Source organism: Melospiza melodia, chromosome 6 (assembly GCF_035770615.1).
Source record: "Melospiza melodia melodia isolate bMelMel2 chromosome 6, bMelMel2.pri, whole genome shotgun sequence".
In the NCBI taxonomy this organism is placed as follows: Eukaryota; Metazoa; Chordata; class Aves; order Passeriformes; family Passerellidae; genus Melospiza; species Melospiza melodia.
The window spans coordinates 56,373,688-56,391,746 of NC_086199.1; the positions used below are offsets into that span (position 1 = coordinate 56,373,688).

The 18,059-nt window shown below is 50.3% G+C and overlaps 1 protein-coding gene across 2 annotated transcripts in view; it reads left to right on the top strand.

Annotated features, from left to right (window-relative positions):
- Positions 1-263: 263 nt before the first annotated feature.
- The window catches only part of BAHD1 (bromo adjacent homology domain containing 1), a 35,100-nt gene continuing 17,304 nt past the window's right edge, over positions 264-18,059 (top strand). The window contains exon 1 of one of the 2 annotated variants that reach the window (XM_063158421.1): positions 264-370. The gene's annotated coding sequence lies outside the window, so the exon portion shown is untranslated. The remainder of the gene's footprint in view (positions 371-18,059) is intronic. The other variant, XM_063158420.1, reaches the window with a different exon arrangement.

Genomic DNA, 18,059 nt, shown 5'->3' on the forward strand with positions numbered 1-18,059 from the left:
AGAGGCGGCCGTGATTGGCCGGCGCGGCGGGGCGAGCGGCGGGCGGCGGGCGGCGATTGGCTGCGGACGAGGAAGCAGGAAGGAGGCCGGAGGCGCTCGCGGCTTGCGGGGAGTTCGCGGCGGCGGCGGCGCCCCCGGTCCCTTCTCCGCCCCCTCCTCCGCCCCTCCCGGCCCCTCCGCCGCCCGCTCCGGCCTCCGCCCGCCCGCTCCGCGACGCCCCGCGGCCAGGGGCGGGCGGCGGCGGTGGCGCCTCGTCCCCATCCCGCAGCCGAGGAGGCGGCGGCGCTGACGCAGCAGCAGCGCGGAGCCCGGGACTCGCGGCGCTCCCGCCGCTGGATTTCTCCCCCCCGGGGCCTGCGGCAGCCTCCCGGTGAGTCCCCACGCGGTCCTCGCGGCGCCGGCTCGCCCCTCCGCCCCCGGGAACTCCGCCGGGCCGGGAGCAGGTGCCGCCGCCCCGGGGTTTGGGGGGCGGGGGGTACGCGGGGCCACCGGGAACTTCCCGCGGCGGCGGGGAAGCGCCGGGAGGGCACGGCGGGCTCGGTGGCGGGTGGGCCGGGCCGGGCCGCCGTTACCCCGCGCGGTCTCACCGGTGCGAGGCCGGATCGGCCCCGCCGAACCCCCCCCGGGCTCCTCCGCCCCTGCCGCTCGGGCGGCACAAAGGCGGCGGGGCCGGGCGGGGGGGCCCGCGGGAGTTGCGGGGCTCTGGTCCCGGGGGGCTCCTCGCCCCAGGGGCCGCTCGCTTCGGCATCGCCGGATCGGGAGCGATTCCCGGGGAAAGCCGTCGCTGTCCTCGGCCCCTCCGGATCTCGGAGCTGAACCGGCGCTGCCCGGCCGGGAGTTGGCACAGGACGGGCTGGCTAGGGTTGGTGTTTTGGGGCTCCCCACGCCCGAGCGGGGCCGTGAGCCCCTCCCCTGGGCGCTGAGCGGTTGAGTGCGTCGAGTTCCCGATGGTTTGCAGGATGTGATGCCGGGCAGGCTGCGCGCCCCGCGTCCCTGTCAAGCAGGTACCATCGAGCCTCTTTGGGGGACAGCAGAGCAGTTTTCATTTCCATCGTGATTTTTCCCACTTGCCGTGCGCTCCCCGTGGCTCTGGACATCTCTCCTTTCCTGCCGGCTGCTCCGGTGGCCGACGGCTTGTTTCCTCTTCTCCTTTTGTGTAGCGGTGGCTCCTAATGGAGGCAGCTCCGCTGGCTCCCTCTTTTCCAGCTGCTTCTATAAGGCGCAGGAGCCAGCACATGTGACTGGGCAGATCTCGGGAAGACTAGCAAGTGCTCCCCGGGCTCCTGCTAGACAGCCAGCCCCAACGCGGGGACACCCACACCCCGATGTCCCTTTCCCTGCCCCGGCACGGGCAGACACAGGAACCCCCTCTCTTTCACGAGAGCAGCCATGAAAACTTAAAAAATACGAGCATTTGGGATCTATTCTGTTTGCCTCTCCCCCTCCCCTCTCTCTTTCCACAAAATGCTTATCTGAAAGAGGTTCTGGTTGTGTTTTGTTTTAAAGAATCCAGCTGCCCCTCGTGCTCGCTCTCCATCTGAAGTCATCATTGTCAGGAGCAGGCGAACCTCAAAGCGAGAGGCTTTGCCGGGCTTTTGCTTGCCTGGTTAATTGATCTGTCCATCAGTTTGCCACAATTAGCGAGTGCTTGCTCCACGCTGAGGGGCTCTCTGGTGTTCTGGGGGGCTCGGGGTTTTATTTTAAGGCTTCTGGTCCTCGTGGTTGTGAGAAAGAGTGACACGAGCTGCGTGATAGACTGATGCTTTTGAAATCTTAATGTGATTTAAATACCAGCACGCTGCTGATCGCTTTAACAGAAATATCCTGCTCACATATTCATCCCGGGCCATCCTTCACGTTTGTCATGTCCTGGCTACCTGAATCTTTCTCATGCTTCAGCTGGAACTGTCTAAATGTTTGCTGGTGATAGGAAATTGTGCATTAGTGTGATTTACCAGGATGTTTTGGATTTAAACATTGATTTCTGTTTGTTTTGCTTATGAACTCAGTGCAGCATTTCCAACTGCTTTCCAGCTGGAGCAGGGCAGAGAAGTGTAGTGCTACTGATAGGTGTAAAATCAGCTGGAAAACGCCAAGCCTGCAGGGAAAAATAATTCCCTGAACTTTGTGCCAGTGGATCCTTTCTGGATGCTTTGTTTGCTGGGGGTTGATGGTGACAGTTGCACAGAACAATAAGATGCAACTTAGAAATGTGGGGTTTGGGGGAAAAACAGTCACACCCTTGTGTCTTGAGGCAGAAATGTTATTTTGGAGGCCACTGTCGTGTTCTCATCCAACTGAATCATTCAGTTAAGTGTCGGTACTCTGTCCTTCTTGCCAGTTTGTCTGCATCACCTTTCTGTTTCCACTCTGGAAGCCTCAGTGTTTATTTGGCTTTTTAACCAGTGTCACGGGACAGTTAGGGTTGGAAGAGCCCCTGGAGACCATCCCCACCCAGAGCAGGTGACACAGAAATGTGTCCAGGTGGGTTTGGAATGCCTCCAGAGAGGGAGGCAGCCTGAGCAGACTGTTCCTGTGCTCTGCCACACTCAGTGAAAAGTTCTTCCTCCTGTTGAGGTGGAACTTGTTGTGTTTTAGGCGATGCAGGTTAATTTTGTTTGCTATGGTGGTGTTAATCGCTGTTGTGTGACTCGGAGGCTCTGTGGGACACGTGTGCCGGTCTGGTCTGTGGAGATCCGATTTAGGGAGAGCCTGGCTGTGATTTGGGGGGAAATCCACCCTTCAGCAAGAGCTTTTCTAATGCTGCTGCAGCACTAAAAATAAGCCCTTAGCAGCAAATCTGTCCAAAGTAAACAATTGAAAAATAATTAGGAGTGGTAGGCAAAGACATGCTCGCTGCTTGGCATCATGTTCAGATCACAAGCAAATGAATGAATGATGAGATCTGGCTCTGCAAAAACAGGAAGGTGTGCTCAGAGATGTGCAAATATCACATCCAGTGTGGGGCTTATTTTGCCCCATCTCCCAGTTAGTTTTCTCCATTTGGACATCAGGAGGGATTTCTTACTGTAAAGAGTTGTCAGGCACTGGAAGGAGCTGACAGCAGGGAGGTGGTGGAATACCCATCCCTGCAGGTGTTCAAGGAAGGACTGGATGTGCCATTCAGTGCTCTGGGCTGGGTGACAAGGTGGTGGTTGGTCACAGGTTGGACTCGATGATCTCAGAGTTCTTTTCCAAGCTCATTGGTCCTGGGATCTCAGTTAACCAGGGGATGCAGCTCGTGGAGGCAGCAGCAGAACGGCCTCGGCGTCACACCCAAGCAGCCGAACCAAGTCATAACTCTCATGTTGATAATAATAAATGGAGCAGTGTTCAGATGACTGGGAAATACAGGGGAAAAAAAAACCCAACCGAAAATAAGCAGCCCAAAGAAGTCATAAATCTGAATATAGCTTCAAACACAAGCTGTGAGCTGGCAGGGGCTGGGGTGGCTGGGCTGTGACAGAGAGGGATGTGCTTCGATCCTGGGGGATTTCCCCATCCGAGGGCTCTGACCGACTGGTTTGCTCTCCTGCTTGAACTCGCAGTGTAAGTGATGATTTATGTGCCCGTTTCCATCAGCTCATAGGTGAGCTGGTTATATTCCCAGCTGCAGATTTGGACTGTCTTGAGCTATTCTCCAAGTATGAAGTCTGGAAGACGTTGCAGTTTTGGAAGCAGACAGTGTTTAAAGGGAAGAACAGGGGATGTTTTGTGGAGAATGCTCAGAAGGAATTGTTCCTTGTGCTTCAGCATGAGGACTGGAGGCTTAGGGTCCTTCAGCCATGATCACAGCTGTCCAGCATGGCAGCTCCTCTTTTATTGAGACCAAAGACATGGGTTTAATGGCAGAAAATATTGAAATTCGTGACCAGGTTGTTGTTCTCAGTGAATGAGTTACCTGTAAGAAGATCATCACAATTTAACTCTCTGTGCTTTCGCACTTGTACTGGCACCTGATATCCTTGAAATAGGGAAAACACACTGAAATTTGATACTACTGGTTTTATGTCTTTTAAGACAGAAAGAAACAAGATTGTATGGGGCAGTGCCATAACTTTGTTCAGTTATTGCCCAGATTTGCTATTTTAGCATGGAGCTTTATTATAAATAAAGTAAAATAGAGTCACAGTAATATTTCATGTGAATAAAAAACCCCGTTCCATTAGGAGAGCAAGACACTGGAAAACTTTATCATGCAATAAAGTGAAATGAGGGACTGAAGTTACTAGAAAGATAAGCCAAGGGTATCATTAAGAAAAACAAGTAGAAATCTGGTTTAAAATCAACTCATTTGGGCCCTGTCAATATTTGTGCCATTGGAGTTTAATTGATCTGTTCCATGTTATTTTTTCTCTGGCCATGTGGGTGAAACCCCTATAAAATCAGAGTATGGAGAGCTGGCAGGATATAAGAAGTGCAGTTAGCTGAGGGAACTGAACCTGAACCTCTTTGTGAAATCTCTGGTCTCTCAAAATTATAATTGTATAATTTCCAAAGAATAATTTGATTTAAATCAGAGTGGAAGTCCCTCAGTGGGGATGGCAGTGCTGCTCTGCTTCTGGAGAAAAGGAGCTGAAAATGAGGATGGCTGCCCTGGAGGAGCAGTTGTTTTCCCTTCAATCCACTACTTATTGATATACATTAAATTTCAGGACATCTTCCATGGAGGGTGGGTGGTTATTAACTCCGCATGGGTCAGAAATAATTCAGGGGACGCTGTTGGTTTTGGCCTGATTAGTGAGTGATGCTCTCATTTGGCAGTGCTGGGTTCTTGCTGGTTGATGACGGGGGAAGGCATGGCTCTGTCTTTCCTTGAATCAAACCGTGTGGGAATGAGCGCTGGAACGCCCTGCGAGCCCGGTGGCACCGGGCAGTCCCCCCTGGGGACAGCTAAATAAACACTGTTAAATGGGGAGGCAATGTGTGTCACTCCCCGGGAGCACGCCGTGCTCGGGGCCCTGCCGCGGCGCTGTTCCCACGTGGCACGGCCGGGAATGCCGCTTTTATCACCTCTAACCTAAGTCAGAGCTGCATTTTCAGGAGAGGTGTTTGGCCGGACCCTGTCTGAGCCTGCTTGGAATCCCTCGGTTTGTCATTCTGCTTCCTTCTCCGTCTAAAATACCCAGTGCTTTTGGAGACTTGGCAGCTCGGGAATTTGAGGGGTGTTTGCTGTCACACGTGCAGCCAGGCACCGTGACAGGAGTCTGGTGGCACTGGCAGGGTGTCAGCTCATCCCATGGGATGGCACAGCCGGCACGGTGATGCTGGGAGCAGAGAGGCTTTGGGATCCGGGTGTCTCGTGGCTCCCTCCTTCCTCTGCCAGAGAAGGAGATGCAGCCCAGGTGGGAATTTTCTCCTGCTGTATTCCCTGGGCTCTGCCCTGTTGTGGATGGAAGCGCTCCGGGAAAAGGCACGTGGAGAGCGGGTGGGATTTGTGTTAAACGTGTGGTGCTCAGGAGTAAGATGATGCTTGGGCTCAGCTGCCGGGTGCTGCATTCCTCGTGTCCCAGTTCTCCTAAACAAAGGTATGACTAAAGAAAATGACGATTTTTAGGTTTTCCCCCTTTGTAAGGCACATCACAGGAGCGCTCACTGGCACCCATTGTTCTTCCAGCAGTTTTTGAAGGGCTTTCTCATGCTCAGCTTTGAAACTCTACCGCTCAGCAGCCTTGATTTTTTTTTTTTTTTTTAATGAAAGATCTTGGCTTTTAGAGGCTGCCTGTATCTCAATATTTCAAATTATTTACGAGGCTCTTAGAAATAGAAGGCAGACGTTTTCCTCTCATTGATTGGAATAAAACTGCTTTGCTGGCAGCTGATTCTTCAGTGTCTGAATTATCATCCTTGAAATAAAATCTCAGTGCTAGGGAAGCATCGAGATCCCAGGCATTGCTTCCTACTTAGACCGTGCCTGGCCTTCTATTGTTCCTGCCTGTGGCCTGTGGGAAGCAGGGAAAATCGGGAGCTTCAGCCAGCCTTCCCGCAGCACAGCATTATCCGGTGCTCCTCTTCATTGTGTCTCCGGGTGCGTGCGGAATACCTGGAGCAGGCTTGACTGGGCAGCGGGGGAGAGCGATGGGCAGTTCCGGGACGCGAGGGAAGGAAGGTGCCTGGGCTGGGCTGGGCTGGGTTTCGGAGGCGGGAGGGAGCGGGCGGAGGAGCCGCGGGCGGATGCGGCGGGAGCCGGGAGCACCCCCCGCTCCCGGTGCCGCGTCCGCGCCGGGAGAGTTCGGGGAACTAACGAGCATCCTAACGGGAAACGGGCCGGGACCACGTCCCTGGAATCCCTCCGGGAGCGCTGCCTCTGTCAGGGCACTTGGCAGGTTGAGCGTGTTCCCGCTGGCTCAGGGTTGGGAATTCTGTGGAAAAGAGCAGGATTTGAGGCGGGGTGGAGAGGAGCATCGAGGTCTCTGCTGAGGGAGGATGGAGAGGCGCCGGGGGAAATGCAGGCAATGAGGATTAAGCTGCAATAATCACATGTTGATAAATACGAATGGTTTGGAAGGAGAGAAAGCAGGAAAGTGCAGGCTTGTGGAGGGAACTAGTGGGCAGCAGGGGGTTTATTTTTAATGAATAAAAAACTCGTAAGAAACAGATGCAAGAGGCATGTTTGGGTTTGTTCCTTTGTTCAGCTCAGCGAAAGTCAGTGGAAGGATTCAAGGTTGGAGATGGCTCAGAGTAAGGACACAGAGCAGCTCTCTCCAAGGTGAGCAAGATAGTAAAGGAAAAGGATTTGGCAGCTATAATCACGTGTAGACAGAGAAAAAAGAGATTTTATTAAAATCCTGGCCTGGTGTCAGAACAGGTACGGAAATGCTGAGTTGGACAGGTAAATCCCAACCTGGGAATTCCTTAGGTTTCAGCAAATGGCACAAGCAACAGAAGCAAACCAGGCATTTTGGGAATTTTTTCCTTAAAAATTACTTGGTAACCCTGACTCTGTGGCATGTCTCTAATTCCTGGAGGTGGTGATTACCTGGAGATGGCCCCTGCAATAGCCATGTGGTGGGCAGAGCTCCTGGTGAGGGGGAATATGCAATGCCTGCTGGCTGCCCCTCTGTTCTTTCCCAAGAACTCTGTCATCTTGTCCTTCCTAGATGCCGGATTTCATCAGGGATCTCTAGGGATCCAGTTGTGTGGGATTACTACTGTCCTCCTTGTGTTTTGGTTGGAAAAAGGCGAATCCTTTCCAATCCTGTTAGGGCAGACAGTGTGGTTGGGAAGCAATGTTTAGCCAACCTTCCGAACAAAAATCTATTTTCATTTTCATTTCTTCACGGTTCTGTTTCTTCTAATGTAGTGGAAGAGGATCCAGGGAATAATTCCCACTTGAGAATAGATTGCCAGCTTTGTGCAGTCCTGCCACCTCTGGGGCTGTAGAGGAGTGGTACAAACCCTGTCCCTCTCGGTGTCTGTGGGTCAGGATCAGTTACCAGGAATAACTTGAGCCTAGGGATGAAGTTTTGGATGCAAGTGGCTTAATTACAGTGCGAATGGAGCATCGCTGTCTGTGCTCAGCCCACATGTGATCTGCTGCAGTTCTCCTGCCTGAAACCACTAATGAGCTTAAGAACTCCCCTGTTTTCCCAGCGCTTAACAAAAATTAAATCCTTCCCTCCCAACAAAACTGGTCGCGTGCTCAGCCCGCTGCTTTCATCAGGAACAATGGGTGAGCGCTGACCTTCCTGAGATGCCACCTCAGAGCTCGTTACTGAATAATTAGGTGATCCTTCCCCTTGCCGCAAAGCTCGGGGGCTGGTTTTTGTATTGATAATGTGACATATCCCAAGGCTCGGCCTTGAATTTCAGGCGCTGGGCTGTTCCAAACTCCATCTGTCCACTAAGTGAATGTCAATCCAATTTAAGCTTGCATATGTTTCCAAGGAAACCATGGGAGGCAGTGGGGAGAAATGGATCATGGAGGGGCAGGGAGGCTAGCGCAGCAGCAGCGCTTTGACTTTTCACTATTTAAATATAATTAAGCCCCAGTTCACTGTAATAACCCTATATAGAACAGTGTCTGGAGGCTTTGAGGGTCTGATGGTTGATCTTGGAGTAGCCTGTGTTATATGTAAAACAAATACAGTGAATTTAAAAATAAGAAAGGAAAGTGGCCTCAAGGAAAGTGACTTCAGGTGCTTCTGTGAGGCCTCAGTCCAGCTCGTAGAGCTCTGCACTTTCTTATATAGATCCCAGAATCATTTAGGTTGGAAAAGACCTCCAAGATCATCAGAGTCTACCTGTGGCTGATCACCGGCTTGTCAACCAGACCAGAGCACTGAGTGCCGTGTCCAGTCACTTGCAATGCTTGAAATCATGGGTTTGGGTAGTGAGGTCCTACTTTTCTTCCTCTCAGGCTGGAGAGCTCATGCAGCCATATAAAAACCTGTCCAGCCCTCAGCTGAACAAAGCAAGCTGTGAATGGACCCAAGGAGTTGTCAGATGTGTATTTAGACCCCCACGAAAATATAAATGGAACGTGTTTACATAAATTGAGGACCAGTGTCCCTGTCAAGTTGAAAGGGCCAGGTTGGATGAGTCTTGGAGCAGCCTAGGCCAGTGGAAGGTGTCCCTGCCTGTGGGGGTTGGAATGGGATGATCACTGGGGTCCCTGCCCACCAAATCATTCCAGGATAAAACACCTTAATGCTGCACACTGATGTACTTGTGTTTGGAGGGCAGTAACTGTGACAGGCCTTGCCTGGGGAGCAGGAAAATCGGTGAATATTCGGATATTTGCTCCTGATCCCTCAGATAAGCTGCAGGTGCTGTGGCTCCCCAAGGGCTCATCCTTCACCAGAGGTGTGAGAACTTCCAGGCACAGCCCAGCTTGAGCAGAGGCATGGAAGGAATTCTGTGAGGTGACACTGACCAGGAGGCCCCAGAGGTAATTTGGGGTCTGTTCCTTTTGCAGACTTCGTGTCAACCCCAGCAGAGACCTGACAAAAGTTGTGGCATCCTCTAGGAAGTGTCACTCAGCTCTGCTGGTGCTCCCATGTGTGCGGCAAAGCTGTAAGCAGGGTGGGAAGCAGCAGGGCTGGAGACTCAAATGTGGACTTTGTGCTTGGTTTCTGTTCAGAAGAAATGAGGGTGCCCCCACCCCATTTCCAGGAATTCATGTTGAACTGAGAGTTTAAATGCTGCAGAAAGCTGGGGCTGTAAGTCTGCCTGGCTTTCTGAAGCAAAGCATGTTTCTACCTGCTAATACAGCTGTTAAATAAAATGTTTATCTTAGTTATTGAAATGAGGAGTGAGGAGCTAGCTTTGGATATCTAAAATGGGATATTATCTGTCATTTTACTTTGAAGAATGCTGCTGCCTTAAAGTGTTTTACTGTGACAGATAGCTGTAGCTGAAATTCTGTTGTCCGGGGATATCCTGTGTGGATACATCTCTTCTTGTGCACTGTGACTGCAATCTGAGGCAGAAACTCCTCAGCTCTGAGCTCTTTGCAGCTGTTGTCCAGCATCAGATCCTTTTTGCATCAAATCTCCTGAGATTTGGACTGCCAGCAGCCAAACTGGCCGAGGGGAGGTGTGTGCTGGGCACGGGCACTGGGAATTGTCCTTGGGCCGAGCTGTGGGATAGCAGGGGGTTCTGCCTGCTTGGGGGTGCTTTGCAGCACATTCCTCCTTATCAGCTGTTTACCCTTCCACTCTGGGCACAGCCTGGGAAAGCAGAGCTTGCTGCAGCCTGCTTGGATCTTCCAGCAGCTCCTGGAAACTTTGTACCAGCTCTCCCGACATTCGGCCGGTAGCTGCGAGCGTCTCCCGCTGCCACTTTGGCTCTGCTTCAGCTGGCAGCTCGTGCAGCTCAGGAATCCCTCTGGGATCGCTGCTCCACTCACATTCCCCATGGTCTGGCTTCACACATGGTCTCCTTGTGCCCTACTCCTTGGAGCCTGGCTCTCTGAACCCTGTGCATCTTTTACCCTTGTGCTCCTGTGCAGGTGACTGGGAGGGATGAGGGCAGTTTTCCCTTCCCCATCCCTCTAATCCACGTATTGAACACCTCAATGTGCAGTCAATGTTCTCAAATCCTGTAGCTGATAATGAAGGGATGATCTGATTATATTTTTGTTTCTCTGCTGGTCAGTGCTAGGAGTTCCTCAAAAGTTTTGATGTTTTCTTCCCTATAATGAATATTCTCCTTGAGGCTGGAGGAAGTGCGTGGGGGGTGGTTTTGCAGTATCAGAGCATTGTTTGGCAGAACAGTACTTGTAGGACTCTTCTCCCTGCTACTCAGCACACCTGGGTGTTTTGAATCCACGGCCTGACTTCAAGGGATCTTCCTGAAAATTATTTGGAGCACCTGTGGCATTTCCATAAAACTAGGCTGCACTGTTTAAAAGCTGTGTGGTTCCCCAGAGGAAGTTGTAATTAGGCTTCTTTGCCAGCGAGCTGATGGTTTATACTCTGGAGTTCCCACTGGCTCCATGGTGACCTGCACTTGTGGGAGAAGAGAAGCATTCAGCATCCCCCCAGAATTCAACCCAGAGCTCCTGGGACCAAGGCTGTGACTTAGTCACTGCTCTTAACCATTCCTGATACTCTTAAGTTTATTTCCTTCCTGCCTGTGCAAGGTACAGTGAAATCCAAGCAATATTTCAGTGTGATGGAGTCTATGAGACCCACCTTATTGAAGAAGTCTGATCCCAGCCCTGGCTAGGAGAGCTGAGTGTGTTTAATTGCTGCCTTTCCGAGCGGCATCACGCCCGTGTGGGTCGATAAATGCGCCTTAATGAGTGCATATAAACCAGATCACTCCCAGCACGGGCTGCAAACCCTGTCCACTCTGTTTAAAGGTGCTATTTGTTGCCTTGACTGATCAAACCCGGGGCACAGGCAAAGGTGTGTGTTTAAATACACCTCTAACGATGTGGGTAAGGGATGAAAGGGCTGGGGCAGCTCCTAATGGGAGTTAAATGGGCTCTCATGCAAGCAGCGTTCCAGCAAGCTGGGTTTCTCCTTGTCTAAAGTGGCTGAATTGCCTGTGTTTGGCTTGTGGTTCCTGGGATTTTAACATGTTACAACATCCAGCTTCTGCTTGAGTTTTCTCTCACCAGATTTCTGGTCTGTGCCAGCTGCTGGTTCCTAGAAACGCTCCTCTGGCTCAGCTCGGGACCTTTGGCAACACTGAGTCCCCTGCTTCCTGGGCTTAAATGATCCAATTGGACCCAAATTTAAATTATTCCTCTGCTAACACCCTAGGAATTAAGGAACTTGTTCTCCTTGGAGGCATCAGCTGTTGCAGCACAATTCAGCAGTGCTACATTTCCTCGAACTGACCTAGTACCTGAAACCAGTTGAGTTGTGAAATTTTAAGTGGAACTTCTTCACTTACTTTGTGAGTTACTGATTTGTAAATACTGTCTCTGGCGCTAATGAGAGGGAGGAAAGGGTTTAAAGCAGGTTTAGGTAGGCTTGGCAGTTCTGCCTTGGCTAAACCCGTGGCACCAGAAGATGTGTGAATGTATGCCAGTGTTTGTGGTGGTGACTGGTCCTGTGTTTTGTGAAGGAAAAAAAAAATCATGTATTTTCAAGCTACATCTGGACTTTTATTCCGGGAGTTCTCAAACCATTCTATGATTCATGGAATGCCAGCATGTTTTGGGTGGGAAGGGACCTTAGAGCTTATCCATTTCCACCCCCTCCCATGGACAGGGACATCTTCCACCAACCTGTGCCAGGGCCTCACCACCCTCACAGGGAAGAATTAGATTCTCTGATTCTAGTGCAAATCCAGTAAGGTTGGCTCTGGATTTAAGCTCTGCTCAGCATTCAGTGCAGCTCTGTGGTTTACAAGACATCAGGGAAGGAGAGGGTTTGGTTCCAGGAATTGCAGTGGGAATGCAAGAGTTCTGTAAAGTCTTTCTTTGACTTGAGTTGTGGATTGGGATTGAAACTCTCAAGTGGAAAAATGCTCAGCATAACTCATCCTCTGTCACCTTTGTCCTCAGCTGGGAACGTGTGGGGTTAAAGCCGGTGTTTCAAGTGATGATCAGAAAGTGAGAATAAAGAAGTAGAAAGTCTGTTTTCTTTTGAAATGTCTGTTAAACTTTGAATAGAAAGAGGAATCAAAACCTTTGATGAAGGAAATCCCAGAGAGCTGTTTTGCTGTATGGAAAACTTGCAACCCAGCTGAGGGTGAAGTGGTGTGCTACTACTTTTTAAACTATATAGAAACAGAAGGTATTTCCAGATGTAAGATGATACTGTCTGAAGTACTTATTCTAGAACTGAAAATAATTCAGGTAGCAGTTTTAGTCTGAAGAGGTAGTTCTGGTCAGTGTATTTCAAGTGGAGATGAGTCGGACCACAAGAATCCTCAAAAATACTACATTAACTTGTTCTTTTCCAGAACTTAGTTTTGCCTGCTTGGATTTAAAGCTTCTGTGAATTTAAGTCGAGGTTATAAACATGCATGTCTGTTACGTTTTCATATTCAGGCTGCCTTTTGCACTCCTCAGAGATGACAATTCATAGAGTCCATACCTGGAACCATAGTGTGAAGGATTTGGTCACTGAGGTGGGGAACAGGCAGTTTTGAGGGACTCTGAGGTGAAGAAAATAAGATGAAGATTATTTAAAGGAAAAAAAAAGTTTAAATCAAACATTTAGTTAAATATCATGTAGAAGGAATGCCTTGCCCTTCCCTGAATTTCTTGCATTTCTTTTATCTCCCCTAAAGCCAGTTTTGAACTTGTGGAGTAGGAATGTGTTGTCTTTGGATGCTGAGGGTGCCGTGCCAACAGTTCCCAGTCAGGAGAGAGCGAATGGAGACCTTTGTGGGAGAGATGTACCCGAGGGAGGAGAGGGGAAATCCACATCCAGAGATAGGATGGCAGTGACAGCTCCGTGACATGGAGAGGAGCTGGCAGGGATGCACCTGCCCTTGAAATTCCCACAGGCAGCAGAGTTTGCAGCCGCACGTGTAGAACACAGAATCACGGCGCCGCTTGAATTATTTAAGCTCAGCAGCTTGGAGGAAGCTCCTAAAGCAGTCGTGGAAGGATGTGATTATAATATATAGAAGAGCTTTAATATTTACTATAGAAAAACCTTACACCTTGTTCTTCAAAATAAAGCCTTGGGAATAATTTGTTATTCCATTTTGCTCGTGGAACAGGAAGGGTGCCAGAGCTATCTGAGCAAAGTGACATGTGATTGATATTTTACCAGACTCAGCCTTCTGCCACGAAGGAATCAGTTTGCATTTTGCATATATGAAAAATCAGATGAGCGGGGCTTGTGTGGGTTATTTTTTTAAAAACCTTGATTGGCAAAGCTTGTGCTTTTTCTATAAACACGACTGCAAAAGCTGTCCCGGAATATTTTTGACTTGGTTTTTCAAACTACTTATAGGCATGTTTTAGGGTGTTGTTGGCATAGCTGTCACATGGCAGCTTTGTACAGAACCTATTTAAAGTTGTAACAGGCAATTCTGTGTAAAGGGGTGGTATTTAACAGATCTGGTATTTTACAGAGTCAGAGAATCCTAGAATTATTTGGGTTGGAAGGGTCCTTTAGGGTCATCTCATTCCACACCCTGCTACAGGCAGGGACACCTTCCATCACGCCAGATTGCTTCAAGCTCTGTCCAGCCTGGCCTTGGACACTTCCAGGGATGGAGCAGCCACAGCTTCTCTGGGCTTGATCTGTGCCAGAGTCTTCCCACCCTCACAGGGAAGAATTTCCTCCCAATATCCTGTCTAACCCTGTGCTCTGGCAGTGGGGAGCCATTCTCCCTTATCCTGGCACTACCTGCTCTTTCAAAAAGTCCCTTTCCTTCTTGCTGCTGCTGTTCCTTGGGATATTTCAGGATTGTAATATCTGTGTAAGCTTCAACCTTGTTGTTTTTCCAAGCGGTCTGGTGTGCACCTCCCATCCTTTCCCGTGTTTCTCTTGCCTAATCTCTGGACTCTGAATGCCTTCATTAAAAGGAAACCTTAGTAACTAGTTCACTGGGGAGTGATGCAGCAAAAGCCAAGTGTCAAAGCATCTCTTTCCATCAAATTGTCAGCCTGGAGACAAGCTCAGCCTCATTTCCACCCCCACACCCTTGTACTTACCTGCAAATGCCAGGGAATTCCATTGCCCTACCTGGGCTTTCCTTTGCAGCAGCATGCTTAAGGCTGCTTATCCATGGTTCTCCATGGGTTGCTGCTGCAGCTGGGAGGCTCCTGTGGGAAGCACAAGTGATGGATGCTGTTTGGGAATTGCCATATGCTCTATCACACTCTAGAATCCATTAATTCCTAATTTCCTTCTCCTCCTGGTGCATCCCTCCGTAACTTGTTGAAAAGCAAAGAAAATACATCCCCTCTTGAGAGTAGGAAGGTAGTCATGTTATCCATCTCTGAGCAAACTGAGGGCACAGAAACAAATCCCGGTCTCTGCTTCAAGTTTTTTACTGGCTTTGGAGTGGGTTTGGAGTTTTGGGGAGGCAAGGATAGCTTTGCCTGTAAGTACAGCTTTTGCATTTCTTCTGCACAGAGTGAGTATGAAACTGTGGCTGTGCCATTGCCTCTCGAGCTCTGACCCCACTCAAGCCGATTTTGGTGGGATTTGGAAGGCTGTGAAGAGCAGAAGAGGCACCAGAGGTACCAGAGACCCAGAACAACGCTGCTTTATGTTGGGGTCACAAACAAAAGGGCTTGTGATAGCTCTTGGGGTGGAATTCTGCAGTTCTTCAAGGCTGTAGGAAGTGGTTTTGCCAGTGTTGATCACGGGTGTTCAGTGAAGGCTTTGCTTTCAGAAACTTGGGATTTGCTTTAATCCGAGTATGTGCCAGACCCCAAAGCTTTGGGGCTCCAAACTTGGTCGGGGTTTGCTGCCTGATGTTGGAGTTGCTGAGGTCACTTATCAGTCCCCACATTTGTTTTTCACTTCATCATTTCCTGGCTGTTTTGCTGGGGGCAGCCTGTCACTGGCAACGTGACACAGTGTTACAGCTTCTTCCCATCGGTGTAAAGGGGAAAGGAAAGCCGGTGCCTTTGAGAAAGATGTGCTTTTCCCGGGGTTGTGTTAATTGTCCAAACAACCTGCCCTGTTGTAGATTTTGAGGAAATATCCTGTGACTCTCCCCCACGCTTGTACATTGTTCACTTCCACTGGTGTTTTCTTGCCTTTCCCCGTATTTCTTCCCCTCTTTTCCCACCCCATTTTCACCCCCATTTCCCCCCACTTTTCACCTCCCATTTCTTTGAAACCCCCATTTCTTTTCCCTTTCTTCTTATCCCCCTCTTCTTTCCCCCCCGCTCTTCCCCCTGTTTTTTCCCCTTTCCTCTTCCCTGAGAATGCTGCTTGCTGAGGCTGCGGAGAGTGTGAGAACAGCCAGAGAAATGTAATTTTGGCTTCCCCAGACAGAGCACTGCCACTAGGCAAGATCTGAAAGCAGATAACCGAGGCTGAGGCAGTCCTTCCCAAGGAACCAGCCGGGAGCTCCTCGGGGTGCTCCCAGCTGTGGCTCCGGGCAGCGCGGGTCAGGCTGCGCCCGGCCGGATTCGCTCCCTGTCGGACACATTCGGCTCTCGGGCTGTGGAGCCCCGGGCTCTCATTGCAGTTGTGTGTGATTTATCACGGCCACACACGGGCTGCAGAGCTCCCAGCCCGGTGGTGGAGCACACACAGGCTTTCGCAACGGGGGGATAATTACGGGCGTTGGAGCAGGGAACGAAGCAGAGCACAGTCCGGGACAGCTCCCAGAGATCCTCTCAGCTGTGCCAGAGTTGCCCCACATCCCTTTTTATGAGCCTTTTGGAAGCTGTGGAGGCTGCATGTCCACATGGCTTTTCAGGAGCTGCTGGCAATGAATAATGCAATCCTGGAATGGTTTGAATTGGATGGGATATTAAAGATCCATCCCTCTGCCATGGCCAGGGATGCCTTCCACTATTCCAGGTTGCTCTAAGCCCCATCCATCCCTTCCAGGCATCCAGGGGCAGCCACAGCTTCTCTGAGTAACCTGTGCCAGTGCCTGAGCACCCTCACAGGGAAGAATTTCTTCCCAGTATTTCATTTAACCCTGCTCTGGTACAATGGTCAGAGCTGTGCTGATGAGTGAGAGAAGCCAGCCCTTGCTGCAGCCTAATGAGCTCTGTATAAACAGTTTCCTCCAGAGCATGTGAATGATGGAGCTTTCAATGGATCTCGGGAGAAAAATCAGGACTGGACCCTGGGAAGACAGATTGTAGCTTCCAACAGCTACAGATTTTCTGAATGTCTGAGAGGGAAGCGATGTTTCCACTGACAGGATGTGCATGGCATTCAAGGAACTCACCCGGGGATACCTGATGCTGCTGCGATTTATCCGGATTTCCCAAAGCTCCTGCAAGGCTTCTTCCGTGCAGCACGTTCCTTAGAGCGCTGGGGATTACTTGCCTGCAAAAGCAGCAGGGAGGAAGGAGCCAATCCTCCAGATACTCACAGTTGTAGGGCTGTTGTCACAGCAGAAGCTGTTCCAATGGAAATGGATAGACAGGATTCAAGTAGATGGGGCTGAGAGTCATCGGAGCGGTGCCGTGTGTGGAGAGGAGGATTGGTGTTGTCGTAACTCTTTGTGTGTTATTGAAGTGCCAAATGGATTAGGAGCTTTTAAAGCTTTAATTTCTGCACTTTTGGCATCGTCTCTTGGAACGCGCGCGTCTCTGTAGTGAAGCTCTGGAGAGGAAATGGGGCTTGAAGGGGTAGTCCCAGACTAGTTTCTTCTAATTTCCCTTGCAATCAAGTGCTGGAGAGAGAGAGACAGATGCTGCAGCTGCATGATTACAGAACATGCAGCTGTTATCCCACTTGCTTCTTTTCCTGCTAATGAGGCATCAACTCTCTCCTGAGTTTGCTGTTTGGGTAATGGTATTATTCTAGCACGAAACTAGAAGTGGTTTTAATTTTTCTTTATCCTGATCTGGTTTGGGTTCAGCAGCTGGGAAGATGGTTTTTCAGAACCAGTCTGGTTTGAGGAAGGAGCTGCCCATAGAAGCTGTGGCTGTCCCATCCCTGGAAGTGCTCAAGGCCAGGTTGGATGGGGTTTGGAGGAACTTGGGCCAGTGGAAGGTGTCCCTGCCCACGGCAGGGAGTTGGAATGGGATGAGCTTTAAGGTCCCTTCCAATCCAACCCATTCTGTGATTTGTATGATAAGGAGGCAGCAATTCCAACTAGCTTTAAAGTGCTTGGTGGACTCTGCATGCAGCTGGATAGACTGAGCTGCTTGAAACTTTAATTTCCAACGCCTCAGTGTCTTCTCACCATGAATCCAGTTCCTCAGCCACGAGCAATAAATGGGTGGTTCTGATTTAAGTATCTTTCAGTTCTTCACATTGTCTCGCACTTTCTTGGAGACTTTTGGGCACAGGCAGCTTTTCTGTGCTTTGTGAAGCAATACAAAGGTGGAGAGAGGATGAAGAGCTCTGCCACTCTCCCTTCCCAGCTGGCAGGAGCACAATACTCGCTGGAAGGAAGCTCGGCAGGGCTCTGATTTTGAGGAATGATGCATTTGCCTGTCAGAGGGCTGAGTTTGAGCTGTGTTCAAAAGCTCTGTCTCTGTGTTGTGCTGAGGGAAGAGCAGGGATTGCTGGATCCCAGGTGAGCTGGGAGCAGGGGCATCCCCCTCACAAAGCAATCCATGCAGTGCAGGTGATTGTGGAGGTGTGGAAAAACCTCTGAGTAGTCCATACTGAGGATAGGTTTTGTTCCATAGTTGCTGGCATTGAATCATAGAATCCTGCAATGGATTGGGTTGGAAGGGATCTTAAAGCTCAAACAGTTCCACCCCCTGCCATGGGCAGGGAGACCTTCCGCTATCCCAGGTTGCTCCAAGCCTCATCTAACTTAGCCTTGGACCCTGCCAGGGATGGGGCAGGCACAGCTTCTCTGGGCAGCCTGTGTCAGGGTCTCACCACCCTCACAGGGAGTTTATTCCTAATATGCCATCTAACCCAGCCCTCTGTCAGGGTGGAGCCATTCCCCCTTGTTCTGTCACTCCAGGCCCTTGTTCAAAGCCCCTCTCCAACTTTCCTGTAGGCTCCTTCAGCTGCTGGAATGGATCGTTAGGTCAC